Source organism: Mus caroli, unplaced genomic scaffold (genome assembly GCF_978045245.1).
Source record: "Mus caroli unplaced genomic scaffold, Mus_caroli_1 scaffold_13, whole genome shotgun sequence".
Classification (NCBI taxonomy): Eukaryota; Metazoa; Chordata; class Mammalia; order Rodentia; family Muridae; genus Mus; species Mus caroli.
In genome coordinates, this window is record NW_028227268.1 from 114,223,051 (window position 1) to 114,240,979 (window position 17,929).

Genomic DNA, 17,929 nt, shown 5'->3' on the forward strand with positions numbered 1-17,929 from the left:
ACTTGTGAGGTGGGGGTGAAGCCTCGGATTTAAGACGAGCCCGCAGGTGAGAGACAATGGTGCAGTTCTTGGTCCAGGGCAAACAAGCTCGAGTCCCAGGGAGATGCTGGGTATGGTGGCTCACACATATAATCCTAGTATTTGAGAAAATGAAAGGGGAAAATGCCTGTGGGATCCAGAACAGTCTGAACAGAGTGGATCTTGGTCTCAAAAAGCAACAAACAAACAAAAGTAAATAAAAATAATAAAAAATAAAAACAAAATTGAGGAGGAGGAGCAGAGAAAAAAGTAGAAGGGTGAGCAAGAGGAAGAGACACATAGGAAAAGGAGGAAGAACAGGGGTAGGAATAGAAGGGGAGCAGGAGGAGGTGCAGAGGGAGGAGAAGCGGGGAGAGAAGGAGCAGGAGGAATAGGAACAAAAGGAGAGGTGAAGGGGAGCAGGGAAAAGAGAAGGAGCATGGGAAGCAGGGGAAAGAGGAGGAGTAGAAGGAAGAAGGGGGGGGAGGAGCAGGGGGAGGAGCAAGGGCAGGAGGAAGAGTGGGAAAGGAAAATGAGAAATCCCAGAAGAACTGATATTTCTATCCACATCTGATATCAGTAGAAAGGCTTATGTCTTAAGACCATCAGACAAGAGGAATTCTTTTAGACAGAAAACAACGTTTCTCCCTAGTTATTTTTTGAGTGATGGGTTAAGACACACACACCTCCAAAAGTCCATCTACTGCACTCAGCCAACCTACTGAAGTGTTCATCTCATCTAGTCATCCCACAGATACTCTCAGAATATCTGATTAAGTGTCTATTCAGGTGGGACACATAGAAATTAGCCACAGCATGTCAACATATCTTAAATCAGGCAACATTTCCAACTAAAGGCAAGATTCTATCTGATGTGACCAGACTGTTATGCCTACTATTATAAACATACGAATCCCTTTGCCAGACAGGGTTTGCTACGGTATAATTTACTTTTTTTCCTCAACATTCCATAACTTTAATATTGTGATACAACTACATCTCATGCTGCACAATAAAGTGAAAAGGATGGAAAATGCAAGTATATATGCCATATAGACTCTTAAAAATGTAATCATTTTACTGATATCCCATAACTTTAACACTACAATGTAACCTCATCTCATGTTACATGAGAAGGTGGTAAGACTGGCAAGAGAATAGATCTTTTTTTTTTCCTATGCACACAGCAAGTTCCTAACTAAATAAAGCGCTAGCAGCAGCCCTGTCTGGATTGGATTGTAGTTTTCCACACACTTTAATCACAGAGAATGGTAATCGTGAGAGATGCCTGAGGGGCTCTCTCTATTCCAGATAACTTATTTGTTACCTGAATTATGGAATACTTTAACTTTGTCATTGTACTGCCATAGCAATGTTCACCTTCTGGTAGCTGAGACACTTGGCCTATGCCATTCTGGAATCTAGTCATTCCCATTGTATTTATGTTTGTCCATCCATTTGAGTGGCTATGATTCCCACCGGCCTATGAAACAACAGCAATCACAGAACCCTCTGGGATGCTGTAACTCCTCTCCCAAATTTAGTTCTCATAATGATGGTAGGAGGCATTTCTGCTGCACCTTCACAGGTAAGCAGGGCTTAAATGACAAACCATTCAATATTTCAATCTCCTTAAATTTTTGAATATCTTCTTTTGTGTTAAGCCAAGGCAGATCTACAATTTATATTTACTCAAAGGTGGATAATGTTTGGCCCATGTTTCAGCCAATCAGCCAACTGATGAGAGCCTCTCCCCATCTCTGAGCTATTAAGTGCAGGGACCTCATATTGATAAATTTGGTGATGGGCCTAAGTTGTCTTCTTTCTGGCTATTCCGTGGCCATGATGTCTATCTACGAATATGTCACCTGGACCTCTGTCTGAATAGAATGAAAAATTATCGATAAGTATAAGTAGTCATCGATCTAGAGGAAAAGAGGGACGGTAAAGTGTGGCTGCTGTAGTTCAGGGGTACTGCCTCAAAGAAGGCCACCGTGGTGTCTTTACGAAACCGAGGGTTAATCCATTTAGAGGTAAGGGGGAGATGCTACTTTTACTAGAGCGAGAGTGAGGTCATCCACCAACAAAGAACACAATCACAGGTAAAGAGCCCAGTGTCTGCAGGCTCATAAATGTTCCTGTTACACTCTAAGAGTTCTACTGCTTTAGTCATTGTTCACATTTTCACAGAAAGATAAGAGTTCAACTTACACTGTGCTTCAGCCAATTTCAGGATGATATTGTGGATTTGATTTTCAGCAATCCCCGTATAAAGAGAAGAGGCGGTCTCTACAAATGAAGAGAAGAGGCTTTCAAAACGCATAACACTTGAGCTCAGAGTATAAGCCTGAATTCACTCATCTTTTTCTGTTTTGTGCAGAGACATTTCGAAACAAACCAGTAATATTTGTATTTTTATAAGTTTGATGAAAGGAATGGGAAGTATAAAATACAGCCACTGAGACCCTCTTTACTTGAAAGCTGTTTGATGAGGAATACCTAATGGGAATCCCTGGCCTGTGGCTAGCTCATACCATGAACTATAGATACTCTCTTCACTATTTGAAATGGAGTAATTAACACTTTAGAAATATAGTCAGATCAGAGAGACAGTTCTAGAAACCCAAATAAGTATTCAGAAATTTTATCCCTAAAATTCTATTTCTCTAGAACTATACTCAATATACAAATATATTACCCAGAGTTTTCGGGAAGTAGGAGCTTATAGATGGTGTATTAGTATCTGTCTACATCAAACCTTGTACAGTGTATCTTTGTCTGCTATCTACATCTAATATGTTATAGGTGACATAGAGATAGACAATATACAATAGAAGATAGGTTAATAGATGCTAAATGATAGCAATATATAATAAATGATAGATACATTGCAGATAGGTGATAGATAGATAGATAGATAGATAGATAGATAGATAGATAGAGAGTGACAGTAACTTTTAATTGCCAACACTTGACACAGTCTAGAATCACTTGGAAAGGAAGCATCAATGAAGGATTAGTTCTATTAGGTAGACATTGGAGTATCTGTAGGGGATCATCTTAATCACATTAGTCAAACTGGGAAGACCCACTCACTACTAGTGGCTCCATTCTCTGGGGAGGGGATACTGGCTTAACCAAGAGTAGAGAAAGCAAGCTAAGCACTAGCATGAACACATTAACTTGTTGCTTTCTGCTCTTGACTATAGATAGAATAGGCCAAACTACTTCAAATACACTTTGACTTTCCTGGATGACTGTGTTTCAAGGTAAGCCCACCAGAGACCACCAGGCAGACACTCTTAAAGCCAAAAAGAAAGTCTTTATTGTCAGCCAATTGTTGCATGGGAAACTTTACCAAATCATGCACGTCTGAGCATTAAAGACCTTTGTCTTTTATGCATAAAAGCCACACCTTGGTTGTCACACTTCAGTTATCAAAAAGTAGAACTATAGAAGCCAGAAAGTGAAGTTAGTACATTTAGGGACATTCCTGGAACTATGCACTGGGTCTTTGACAGAATAGGTCTTTGTTCACATTTTGGTAGGTATTGAGGGCCTACACACTGGTTTTTAAGGTCAGACTGGTGCCTCTGACATGGCATGAGTTGTTCTGAGGTCCAGGGGCATGTTACAACAGACTGTAATCTGAACTTGCAAATCAAATAAGCCCTTTCTCCCTTAAGTTGCTTTTGTCAGACTGTTTTATCACAGGAAAAAAAAAAAGATATGAAACTAAAAATAAATGGGCTAGCAGGTAAATAATATTTATGACCGTAGATAAATTGATTTATTCTAAGGGTTACCTCAAACAATTATGGAGCCAAGCATGTCTCAAGAGCTGCAGAGTGAGTCAGTAGAGATAGATGTAAATATAGGAATAGATCCAATAGCATAGGTCCCATCTGAAAACCAGAAAGTCCCATCAAACCCCACAAAGAACTAACATTTTAGTCTAGTACTGAAGAGAATGGCAAAGCTACAATATAAGTTTAGAAGCCACCAGGCAGGAGGAATTCTGTTCTGTTGAGGGGATGGTAAGGCTTTTGTTCAATTCAGGCCTTTAATTGGATGGCACTTACCCACACAAGCCAGGGAAATCTTCTACATCCAGTTTATTAACTCGAATGTTAAGATTCATCCAAACACCCTCACAGGCATACCAGAATGGTACGGAAGAAGTGTCTGAACCCTGTGGCTAAGTTGAGTTAATACCTACCATTAGTCATCAGAAATCCCCTAAGTTTGTAATTAACTTTACAATTGTCCTAATCCAGATGTCTTACTTTTAAGATTGAGAAAGGGAATTTTAGTTAACATTAGATTTTCGTAAGACCAAACCATGAAATTCCTAAATACAAAGAAGAATGGAAAAGATAAACATGGTTTTTCATGGCAAAAGTATTGACAATAGCCACAAGGCAGAAACAAATAAATGTTTCAATGCAATGAAACATTATTCAGCCCTATAAACAGAGAACTCGTTCAAACCAGAATATATATGAATCTGGAATATTATGCTGAGTAAAAGAAACCAAACTCCAAAGGTTACATACTGTATGAATTCATTGTCATGGAAGGTCCAGTATAAATAAGTACAAAGAGAGAAAATAAATTAGTGGTTATCAGGGCTGTGGAAGATGGGAATAGCGGAAACCCATGGTGAGTATAAGGTTTCCCTTGGAAGGATGGGCCTGATTTTGGAAGTAAGTAGAAGTATAGGCTGAACAATGCACCAAACACTGCATATTTGCTCATTTTAAAGTGGTTCATCTTACATTTTCCCAATTCTCTCTCCTAAGTCATTTAGACAAGATTATCACAACCTGAACAAAGGCTGCCACTGGGTAAGTCTGCATTTTTAGAACCTAAGAGTTTGGACCCTCTTTGCTGTTTATCTTATGCTTCCCCACTCTGTAAATTGCTGTAACAAAATTGCTGTGTAAATTTCTTGTGAAAGCTGGACAGTCCCTCAACATTCTGTTCAGAAAAAATGAGCCAAAACCATCTCCCAGGAACTAATTAATGATCAATTGACAGTCTTCTCCCCAGAGTCTCACACACTGCCTCACACATATATCATTGATAAATGTTGCCATAAACATTCCATAGTCCTTACTGTTGTGTTTTCATAACATTAACAATGATGCTCTATGCCCAGGCAGTCAGGTGATGGACTTGTAGACCAGGCTAAGTACTTTCTGTTGTGAGGTATCTACCAGAGAAGGCTGCTTGAACATAGGCTTAAGCCAATAGAAAGCTTTTGTAAGCCAGGTAGCAACTAGACTGGGAATTTGGGATCGCCATGTAGCCCCAAGCCTTTCTCAAGGTAATGTTTTAAAGCACAAAAATCATGTCCCAGGTTGACATGCTTCAGTTAAGTGGGACCATAGATGCCAAAAATCAAGGTTAGTACATTTAGTGACTTTCCCAGAACTACAGACTTTGATGGATCAGGTCTTTGGTTTTACTTTGCCAGGTGGTGCTGTCTACATGCTGAGTTTCATGCCCTGGATGCTATTTCCACCATGGCATCAGTTGTACTAAGGTCTTGGGGCCTGTTGCATTTTTCCCACCCACTATCTCTTTCCTCTGGATCCCAAAGACCCATAAGGAAGCCACAAACTTCAAATGATAATGATGATGAAGTAGGAGTGACTGATGTTGAAAAAAAAAAAGACATAAGGCCATTGGGCATAGGGGACAGACACTATCTTCAAGAAGATGCTCCCTTTACTTAACTGTCATCAGTAAGGGACATTCCAGTGCCTGCTCCCAAACCCCAGAGCAGGAGTAGGTCAGATGGGTCACTCCTGCCCCAAAAAGGGAAAACAGAAGTCATCACTTCCAAGTCCATGTGCTCAAAGTGAGCAGAGACTGGAGGGGACAGTGGCACAAAAGATGGAGAGAGCATTCAGTAGGGGCCTTTTGTCTCGGTGAGCCAAGGCAAGCATTCTAGTGCTGGATCAAGGTTAGCATCTCCAGTCTACCCCTCAGACATTAGGCTGCCTTTGTCTCCCTCCCTCCCTCCCAATAATACCCTCCCTCCCCCTTCCCTTCCTCCCAATTATTCCTCTCACCCTCTTTCAATAACAGGCTAAAAGGGAATAATATTTGTCCATAAGAGATTATCCAGTCCCTGCTTTCTTAGCTACTACAAATCCCCATCACCTAAAAACAGCAGAAAGGAGGCTCTTCAGTGCCCAAGAAGAAGGAAACGAAACTCCAACAGGGCTTTGGGCTATGGGGTGAGTACAAAGTACTGAGTGTTAATGGCAGGAGGAGACAAGAAGCCCAGGATAAAGTAGCAGTGAGACACAGGCATGGGAATGCCAGGTGAGGGTTGGATTTCTAAGCAAAGAAAAGATTCTGGGACTGGACACAGCCCTGAATGATTTTCCAGGTCAGCCTGTGGTTATCCAGGTGCAGGCACTAACCCTGGTCTCATTGTGTTAATCAGCACACCTGTGCAGGTAACAGCTCTGGTGACATAAGCAGCAACTAAAATAGGCAACTTCTCACAATGCTATCTGCTTCCAGATTCTCCAAACTCACCTTGCCTGGAAACTGATGTCTCTGTAATAAATGGCTGCATCTCATTGACTCAATAGGATGTTACCTCTAGCTGCCAACACAATCGTTTGCTCTACATTTTTCTACTCAATAGAAATCAGGTACAGAGGGAATTACTTAGAAGAGCAACTATAGTCAGGACAATCAGAAAAGGAAACCATGAGAAAAAAAATTCATCAGCTGGCACACTAGTTCAACAGAGACTATAAAATGGGAAGTCTCCAATGAAACCTGTTTCACAATGAAAGGACAAGAAAGTACTATGGGCTGAACTCTGTTCCTCCAAGTGTTGTAGCTGTGACCCCTCCCCCAACGTGTTTGCAGGTGTGGCCTTCAGGGAAGTAATTAAAGTTAAATGGAATTATCAATGTGGGATCCTAATATAGCAATACCAGTTTGCTGGCTAGCTTTGTTAACTTAACACAACCTATGAGATGAGGGAACCTCAGTTGAGAAAATGCCTCAAATAAGATCCACATGTAGGGCATTTTCTTAATTAGTGATTGATGTAGAGAACCCAACCCATGGTGGGTGATACTATCCCTGAGCTGGTGGTCCTGGATTCTATAAGAAAGCAGGATGAGCAAGTTATGATGAGCAAGTCAGTTAGCTGCACTCCTCCATGGCCTCTGCACCACCTCCTAGCTCCAGGTTCCTACCCTGTTTGAGTTCCTCTTCTGAGTATGTTTGATGATAAACTGTGCTATGGAAGCCAAATAAGCCCTTCCCTCCACAGTTGCTTCACGCATGATATTTTTGTCTCAGCAATAGAATCCCTAGGAAAATCAATGTTTATACAAGAAGGAAGAGACAATGGAAATGTGTGGCCAGATGAAAAGCCACACAAGGACAGCAAAAACACAGGCTTCTACAAGCTGTTCCAGAAAGATACCTTGCTAGAAACTACTCTGGTGGAAAGGAACTGACAAAATTAAAATGAATTTATCTTGTTGAGAACACCAGGTCTGTGGTCTTTTACTGTGGCAATCTGAGCATTATAATGCCTAGAACTACCAGGAAGACAAGGGGGCCTGCTCTAGCATCCCAAAGGCAACGTAGGGAAAAAACCAAAGGCTTTATTTGACTCACATGTTCCAGTCCATCATTAAGGGAAGCCATGGCAGAAACATGCAGCAGGAACTGAAGCAGAGACCGTGAAGGAGTGCTGCTTACTGGCTTGCTCCCACCTGTTCACCAAATTCATCCTCTGACACAAAGAATTGAGCAACGGGAGAAAACAAAAGGCCAGACTGTGGAGAAACGGTCAGTGACAGGTTTATCACTTCAAATTGAGAGGCCTAAGGCTGAGATCCAATAAGCAGAAACTGGCTTGAGTATCTTATAGGGTAATGGGTCCTCCCATTTCTCCTATTGGTCTTGCTTAGAACCTGGCCCAGGCTCTCTCTCCATTTTGCCCCTCAATGTCTTCTTTGGAAAAAGAACAGCCATCTCTGAAAGGCTGTTTTCAATTTCCTTGTTTACTTGTGTCTCTTTACTGTTTCATTCCACTCTGAGATCAACTCTGACTGCTGACAGGGGAAGGGCATGGCCACTCTAGCTGCTTCTTGCTGAGAAGGGACAGAGTTCGTGAGTACACTATGGGGTACTAGTCCAAGAGAGAGGGGACTCCTATAAGACAGGCCCAGGGGCTGTGGTAAAATTCTGGCAGGTAGTGCATCTGGGGCTCCATCTGGAAATCAAAGGAGCTCCAGTAAGCAGAAACTGGCTTGAGTACCCTATAGGGCCAGTGGGTCCTCCCATTTCTCCTATTGGTCTTGCTAAGGATCTGCCCCCAGGCTCTCTCTTCATTTCTGCCCCTCCATGTCTTCTGCAGAAAAAGAAGCCACCATCTCAGGAAAGCTGCTTGAAGCAAACAAAGGGATGATAGCAATATGTCCAAGGTTGGTCTCAAGAGTGATGAGTCCTAGGCTGGAGAGATGGCTCAGCAGTTAAGAGCACTGACTGCTCTTCCAGAGGTCCTGAGTTCAATCTCCAGAAACCACATGGTAGCCCACAACCATTTGTAATGGGGATCCATTGCCCTCTTCTGGTGTGTCTGAAGACAGTGACAGTGTGCCCACATACATAAAATAAATAAATACATCTTTTTAAAAAAAAAAAAAGACAGTGGTGAGACTATTGGGGTCAGCTACTGGGGTGACTAGAAAAAGTATGAAGTCCCTAAGATAGGTTCTAGAGAAGGATGGAAAGAAGAAATATAGCTACAATTTGATTTAAGGCTGGAAAGAAGAAATTTAGCCACAATTTGATTTAAGGCTGAAATAAAGAGTGGGCCCATGTCTCATATAAGTAAACACTGCAGTGTTGAATTGAGCCAAGGTCATAATATCCAATATCTGAGATACATTTTTCCAAACACTGGATTTGCCCTAAGAGCTACTCCTTATTGAAACCAAACAAACTCTAAGAAGTGCCAAAAGCCTCGTTTACTGAGCTCATTGGGCACACACTATGTGATGGGCTCTGCTCTGCTCCAACCTCACTTGATCTCAGAAGCCAAAGTTGAGACATTTCCAATGTCAGTAACTCACCCAAACTGACATATGCATAGAGGAGGCAGAAAGTTACCAGACCTTTAGTCTATAGTGCAAATGCCCAAGGGTATACTTGGAGTATCCCAGTAGACAAGATTTATCTGCCTCATTTTGGAACCCATCTAACTATCAATTAAGAAAGTCATCAATTGTCAATCATTTCCAGAGACTCTAAAGAAACAATGAGAATGGCATGATTTCTCACCCCAAGAGGGAAGAACTAGGGTACCATTACAATCACTATCAGCCCTAATACTATTTTTGCATCCCCATGAGACCATCACAGCTAGGTCTACCAGGCCATTATCAGCCACAGCTGACAGACAGGGTTGGGTACCCTGACTCACAGGTTTGCCTCTGGAACTCAATACATTCTTATCTTGCCCCATTATGAGCAGATAAGGATCTTTTGTGGGAACAACTCATGGTTATATAAAAGTCACACCTGTGACTTGGCCTGAGTCTAGTATTATCCAGTAGGTTACATTCAGCTCATGGGTCCTTTTAGACTCAGTCCACGAGGTTTCAGACACATGCTGGACCTGCATTGAGACTGCTACTTTACAATTGTGTTGATCATTTTTCAACAGGAACTGGTGATTCCTATTTTCCCTCCCTGTTACAACTCATTAAACAACCATGGGGCCAAGGATTCAAGGTTGCAGTAAAAACCTGTAATGTAGAAAGCAGTCACCAAGTGGATGAATCCTCAATGAAGGGAGGTCTGAAAGCCATTCCTGGTCAGGTAGCAGGTATAACGATATTCTCTGCTCTCTGGAGATGCCCTGGCTGTAGCAATCAGACCAGGGGCAGAAAAAAAAAAAAAAAAAAAAAAAAAAAAACATCAGGAAAGAGGAAACCAGATGCTATATACCCACTCTTAAATATAGGAAGCCAGAGTTTCTCAGAGTGACTTCTGCTCTACCTAATATGCCCACCTGATGCTTGTGGGGCCCTCCCTAGTGGTTCTTTCTTTGTTGACAGCATTTGGCATAAATTTGACCTGCTTGGAAAACATAGGAACCTGCAGTGGCCTCTTAAACTTCACCTAGGAAGAAACTGATCCATCTAGCTCTCAACCCAAGCTGGGATCTACTTCCTACCATAGGGACTTTCTGTCCTGTTAGTTTACAAATTATTTTCCACTAGAGGCTACTTGTTTCATAAAACAATAAATATCAGTTGTCCCTTTAAGGCCCATGCATTGAAGAGATCCTAACAAGTCAGGGATCAACACAGAAGAAGGGAGCCTTTGTTGATGAAGAGCCAACTGTAAGACAAAAGAAGATTTATTGGAGCATCTTCCAGATCTTCTTTGTCTCCATCTACAAAGTGTTCTCGGAGCTCTGACCACAAGCATGACTAACTGAGCCCTCCCATTCCTCATTAGTGAGCATAAAAGGCAAGGGGAGGGGAATTACTTGCTCCCATGGATGTAACTCTTTATTCCTAACCTTATTCATAATCATTCATAATCTACCATTCATAAAAACTTCCAGAGTAAATGTTCCCATTGGCCCCTTTCTCTCAAATCTATAGTCTGCAACTAAGCATGATCTACACTCAGGGTGAATGATTTACCACATGTATCTATAATCTAGAGAATATGGGATTCTTTTTTTTTTTCCCATAGCCTCCCTAGATCACAGCAACTGGAGAGTGAAACCAAGAGAGGGAGTGTCCATGGCAGGGTGAGGCAGAAACAAATGCAGTCAGCAATGAGGAAAGACTAGAGGATATGTTGTATGTGCCAGCTTACAGGAGACACAATTTTCTCCTACCTTACTTGTAGCACCTCCATTTGAGACTTAGGCACTCCCCACCTTGAACTGAAAGCAAGCACGGCAACTGGATTTCTCTAGGTTTTGCCTTGGTGATAGAATGGCTTAAGAAACAGAGAAAGCTGCTCAAGTCCCTGACTTGCTATTTGTCCCTCAAGGAGTTGGGTAAGGAAGCCTTCTGGCAGAGCAGTGACCTCTTCCCGTTAACTTTTCTTCCCATGAACTGTATCTAGTCAGAATCTACCTTCTCCCACCTTCCCTCCTAGGAAGACTGTTAGTTCCTTGGGGTTCTATTTGTCCTGTCTCTTGGCTTAGGGGCTATAGGACCGTGAAAGGCAGCCTGGTTCTTAGTTGAGCTAAGGCTAGAAATCAAAATGACCCTAAAGGGACAGAAGGCATTTTGTCCCACTCTCAGGGAACCAGGCTCCTGGCATGAGGCTGCAGCCCTCCATAGATTTGTGGCCATAGTCACATAAGGGAAACACCCCAATCCCCTCCCCAGGTAGAGGACATGACCTGTGGTCACATAGCCTCATGGCAGATCTCCATTTTAATGAGGTACCTAATGGCCTGGCTTAGCCAATAAACTCTCCTTCCCAGACACTCCTCCCTCCAAAAGGTATTTAACCTCAGGCCCGCTCTGAGAAGTGGGGCATGGTTTTACTCATCCACTTTCTGCCATGACAATAAAAGTCTTAAAGCCATGGACTGCCTCTTTTCACCAGGAGCTGCCATGGGGAGCTGTGGAGGCCTTTGCCTATAGAGCTGCTGTCTGATCTCCTGTAGTAGGCTTCTCTGAGCCCTCATTCATGCCACAACCAAGCCAAGCCCAAGCCACCTGCTGCCAGAGCTCTCCCCCACTTTCCCCTTCAGCCCCAGGCTAGATCCAGCCTGCTGCCTCCCACTCCATCCTCAGCTCTTCCGTGGCTCCCAGTGGCTCCTGGGTGTGAGAGCCTGAGAACCAGACAGCCCAGGCCTCTTTGCAGGCCCCAGGGAACCCCCAGCCATCTCATCTCCGGCTGTCCCTGAGACCTCAGACTGCACTTCCCCACCCCTGGAGCAGTGTCTCTCGACTTCCCTATGGCCGGGCGATAGCATGGGATAAGCGAGGTCAAAACTCCGGAGTCCTGCCTTCCTGAGTGGCCTGAGCCCTATGTCGGAGCAGATACAGACCCCACTAACCCTACAAGGGGCAACAGTGGAAGCCTCTGTCTTGCTTCTCAAGAGAGCAATCTCCTTCCAGCCATAAAAGCTAGAAGTCTACTCCATGACTAGACCCTGAGCCCATACTCTCCCTACTGATGGAGGTAGAGGTGACTGGAGTTCCCACTGTGTTGGTGGTGAATGCGTGCTGGTTCTCCTTCTTTGGACAGGGCCCTTGGAATACTGGACAAACCATGGCTATTTCTGAATATTTTTCTGATTTTTTTGTTTTTTACTCAGAATATATGACCTTCTGGAGTTCTTTGTGAGTGACCCTCAAGAAATATAACAGAGGTGCTGATAGGTGTTTAGTGATTTAATGAGCAAAAAGAATTAAAGAGACAAGAAAGGCAGAAGACCCTCAGAGAAAGGATGGAAGAGACCTGTGGCTCAAGCCTGTTAAAAAGAAACTGGTTTGGGTATATTTTTAGGACCTCTGGGCCCTCCTCTTTCCATTACTGGTCCTGTTTAGGTACCCACCCCCATGCCTCCCCACAGTTTCTCCTGCAATATTTTCTAGGAACAAGACACCATAATCTCAGGGATCTTGTTTTCTCTTTCCTTGTCTACCTGTGTCTCTCTAACTCTGCATCATCATGGCTTCCTCAGCTACCTTTCTTATATAGCCAAGGGCTACCTGCCAAGGGATGGCATTGACGACAGGGATCTAGGCCTTCCTACATAAATTAGCAACTAAGAAAATATCCCTACAGACATACCCACAGGCCAATTCAATAGAGGCAGTTCATCAATTGAGATTCCCTCTTCTCAGGTTTGTCAAGTTGACAATTGAAGCTATTATGGAACCTACATTTCTATTTGGGTCACTAGACAGGAATCTAAGGTTTGTGCTTGCACGTTATCTAGATCAGGAAATACACTGAGGAAACCATGGAGTTAGTAGAATCTTTGGGTAAGCCACTGTGGCCTACTCCTTAAATGCCAGCAATTGGGAGGCAGAGGCAGGTAGATCTCTGTGAGTTCGGGAACAACCTGGTCTACATATCAAATTCAAGACCAGTCAGAGCTTTGTAGTAAGACCTTGTCTCAAAAAGAAAAAATAAAATCTTTGTATAAAAGGAGCTGAGAACTAACTTGACTAGCTTTTAACTGAAGTGCGTTTCTACCATGGGGGAACTGATCCCTGGGTTTATCAGAGTCGAGAAACATCTACACAGAACAGACTATGGGCCTCACACACCCAATAGTGCCAATCACAATTCCATGTCTACGGGGTCCCCATTACAGACAACTGATACTGTTTTATGAAAGTTGTATTTGGCTTTCCAGTTCATAAAAGAACTTGCTCCCAGCACCTTTCTGTCACTCCCACCTCAGGCACCACCCTCCCATCCCACAGAATCTTCCAGATTCTTCAACTTAAAGTTTGACTCCTCAGAGAGGTAGATGGAGTAAGAAGATGTGAAATCAAGAAGATGGAAGAAGCCGAGCGGTGGTGGCGCACGCCTTTAATCCCAGCACTTGGGAGGCAGAGGCAGGTGGATTTCTGAGTTCGAGGCCAGCCTGGTCTACAAAATGAGTTCCAGGACAGCCAGGGCTACACAGGGAAACCCTGTCTCGAAAAACCAAAAAAAAAAAAAAAAAAAAAGAAAGAAAGAAAGAATATGGAAGAAAGGAAGGAAGACTGATCCAGACAGAAGGGAGTGAAGAAAGGCCCCCAGAAGGCTACAAACCAACTTTGTTTTTCTCCTAGCTACACTCACCTTGTGCTTCTTAGATAGAATAAGTTTCAAGCAGAAATTACTTTAGTCAGAGCTCAATAGTTCCCCAAAAGCCAAGGAAACCGTCAGATTAGCATGAGACCAACTTGAATACAGGCGATTATCACACACACTCACTTGACTGATTCCTTTGAAAGGTTATGGTAATGTAGTTTAAAAGTTATAATGTAAATTATTCAGGATTTTCAGGTAAAATTGCCTCTTTGTCTCTGTTTAAAAGCTTTATTAAAGTCAGGGGCAATAAGCAATTAGAAGTTTCATTGCTTAAAGAACTTTCCTGACCCAAATGTTTCTTATTTAATTGAAATTTATAAATATTGAAAATTAACCGCCTCAAAGGTAATTTAAATAACTCACTTCCCTCTCTGATGCTAAAATTCTAACTTGCTAATTCCAACAATTTCTCATGAATCTAAATTAGCTTCTCTTTTTGCTGTAATAGAAAAACATAACTCCAAATTGTGTCTGCAGATTATCTATTCAAGAGACAATGAATACAGAGGGGGGAAAAATGGCTTTTGTCTCTTAACGCTATTTGGTGTCCACTGGGCCAGGAAAATTGAGAAAAAGTCCAAAAATATCTATCAACAATATGGAGAAGAAAATGATCCACCTATGCTCTAGATTTCCCATTTAGACTTTCTGTCCAAGGACTGCTTCTTGCATCCTCTGTCTGAGCTGAACTATGCTTTATCAGGTGCCACAAATAGACATGGGTCTATTCCTGTCAGTGTCTGGGGGGCTAGGGCTAATTTGAAATGAGAAGGTGGAAGTCAAGATAGAAATGGGCACATGCATACCTGTCTATATAAATTCCTTTACTCGTTGCTGCAGCCAAATACCTTACAAAGGTGGTTTAAAGGGGAGAGCTTATTTAGGCTTCAGGCTTGAAAAAGAATGCAGACCCTCATGGAAAGGGAGTCATCCACAGCACAAGATAGCCAGTGATGGTATACGCACGGTCAGAAGCCACAGGAAGATGAATGCTCTGTTAAAATAAACACAGTTTCTTCTCTGAATGCAGTCCCAGCCCGTGGATGCTGCTGTTCACACCCAGGGACCGTCTTTACCACTCGGATTCTCAGAAAAACACTCCCATTGGCATACCCAGGAGTGTGTCTCCACAACAGTTCTAAATCCAGTCACATTAACATTGAAAATTAAGCGTCTTTCAGAATCAGAGTCATGGAAGAGAGTTTTCCCAGCAACAAGTGCTGTCAGGCTAGAGCAGTAAGGGACCACAACTCTCAAGTCAACATTTCAGAATCTGAAGACCTCAGGGAAGAGATGTTGATACCTCAAAAAAGAGAACAACTTCTCCAAGGACTCAAACAACAATCCTTCATAGAATGTCTTATGAGTTTCAAACTATGTTTAAGCGCACCTTATCAGTGAAATAGACAGGCAGGAAGGTAGATACGCAAGTAGGTAGAGCACATTTCACTTTATTACTGATGCTTAAACTATGGCTTAGGGCTTTTTTAGGAAAATAGAGTTAGAATAAACCTTTGACACAACTCTGCCACCAAATGGGCCAGTGGCCTCTTCTGTATCCATTCTGTCTCTTCCTTTTCCTCTTCTTTATTCAGAAACTCCTCCCTTTCAGACAAGCAGGTGTGGCCACCTTACTCCCAGGTACTGACAGCTTCCTGACCCTGTGTGCCAGCAATGACTCCTGCCCTTGACAGCATTGCTGGTTTTCTGCTCTCTAGTGAATCATTTTCACAAGCATCCATATGCTAAAGTGGCTGCCATCAAGTAAGAGCTGGCTACACCAGCTACAGGTGTACAACTTCATATATTAACATCAAAATCATTCAGTGTCGATGCCTAATTCTCTGTCCACAGTTTTTACACCACCTTCCTTAGGCCCTTCACAATCTTTTGTGTCCACTGCTTCACTGACATTTCTTACATGACTTCCATGATTCTGAATGTGGAGTCCAAGACAAACAAGAACCTTCACGAATGCCTTCAGATTGATGCTTGTCTTTCCTCACTAATTCTTCTTGCTTCTCCTGCTTTCTCAGTCTGTTCACCTCACTCTCCGCTGCCTGATACTCCTTGTACTTCCAGCTTCTGGACTTTACAAGGCTCAGCCTTAACTGGCTTCTCATCTGTTCCTACAGCCACATCCAGTCTCTGGATAAATAACATCCCTACACTAGTAGCTCCAAGATTCCTCTCTCACTGAGGTACAATGGTGGACTGTCCTAGGCAGTCCTTGACACTGTGCCTCGCTGCTGTGCCTCTCTGAAATGCCTGTTTTGGGTTCGGTATCTCTAGGTCCATACTGGCCTTTGTAGCTATACCCTTTCATCTGGAGCCTAAGATCCCTCTCTTCTTTCACAGTCTCAGAGATGCAAACAACTAGAGATTATCTGCTCTCACAGGCTAGCTCTCATGCTCTATCTCTGCCTTAACTTCCTAAGTCACCTCTCCCATACCAAAGCCATGATGGTCTCTCTGGCTTCTCCAAGAGCTTTGGTGGAAATGGAGTACCATCTCAGATTCCCATTGTGCCATTTGAAGGCTCTGTAGTTCAAGTACTACCTTGAATAAGAGGTAGGTAGAGAGTTTGATCTTAGATTATCTTCTCAATCACTTTCTCCAAACACTGTCTTGTATCTGTACATGAGACAAGTTTTTGTAGAGTCCTGCATGATATATTTTAATTAAATAATTAACGTTTTAATTATTCTCCTTTGCATTTAGAACATAATATTTTACTTAAAGACTGGGGTTTAAGACTTGATAGCATGGATTAAGCCTGTTCTGTATTCTCTTGCAGTTACTATTTTTAAAACATGTGGAAATAATACAGAAATAAACTATTTAGGAACTCTGAAATCAGGCAGACAGACTGGAAGGAGAAGCCAAACTCTCCATGGAGACCCTACAATCAAAGCCCCTATTCTGTCTCCCAAGCCTAATTCTGAAAGGTTCACACAGTAAACAGCTGTGGTTAGCAAACCCACATATTCAGTATCTTGTGCTCATGGCTCAAAACAGAGTCCAGCATAAAAAATACAGTACAGAAAGGCAGAGCCCCAGCCTTAGCTAAGAAACCAGGAACAGTGATCATGTAAGAAATGTCAGAGTGGAGAGAAGAAGAAAGATCCTCTGCGTCTATCTACAGAATCCTTGGCCAACCTTGAGCTATGGATCCATGAAAAGAACATGAATTCACAGAGAAAATGCTTTGAGAGCAAACTACCAGGCAGAACACTATCCAGACCTAACATGACCAACTGTGGCTTTTAGTGCTGCCCTGAAATAGCTTTGAAATGTTAACCACATGATCATCTCTATAGATGCTGAGAAAGCATTTGACAAACTCCAACACCTATTCATGATAAAAGTCTTGGAAATATCAGGAATTCAAGGCCCATACCCATAAAAGTAATATACAGCAAACCAGTAGCCAACATCAAAATAATGGAGAGAAGCTGGAAGCAATCCCACTAAAATCAGGGACTAGACAAGGCTGCCCATTTTCTCCCTACCTATTCAATATAGTACTCAAATTCCTAGCCAGAGCAATTATCCAACAAAATGAGGTCAAGGGGATACAAATTGGAAACGAAGAAGTCAAAATATCACTATTTGTCGATGATATGATAGTATATATAAGTGAGCCTAAAAATTCCACCAGAGAACTCCTAAACCTGATAAACAGCTTCAGTGAAGTAGCTGGATATAAAACTCAAACAAATCAATGGCCTTTCTCTACACAAAGGATAAACAGGCTAAGAAAGAAATTAGGGAAACAACACCCTTCACAATAGTCACAAATAATATAAAATACCTTGGTGTGACTTTAGTAAGAAAGTGAAAGATTTGTATAAGAACTTCAAGTCTCTGAAGAAAGAAATTAAAGAAGATCTCAGAAGATGGAAAGATCTCCCATGCTCATGGATTGGCAGGATCAAGATAGTCAAAATGGCTATCTTGCCGAAAGCAATCTACAGATTCAATGCAATCCCTATCAAAATTCCAACTAAATTCTTCAACAAATTAGAAAGGGCAATTTGCAAATTCATCTGGAATAACAAAA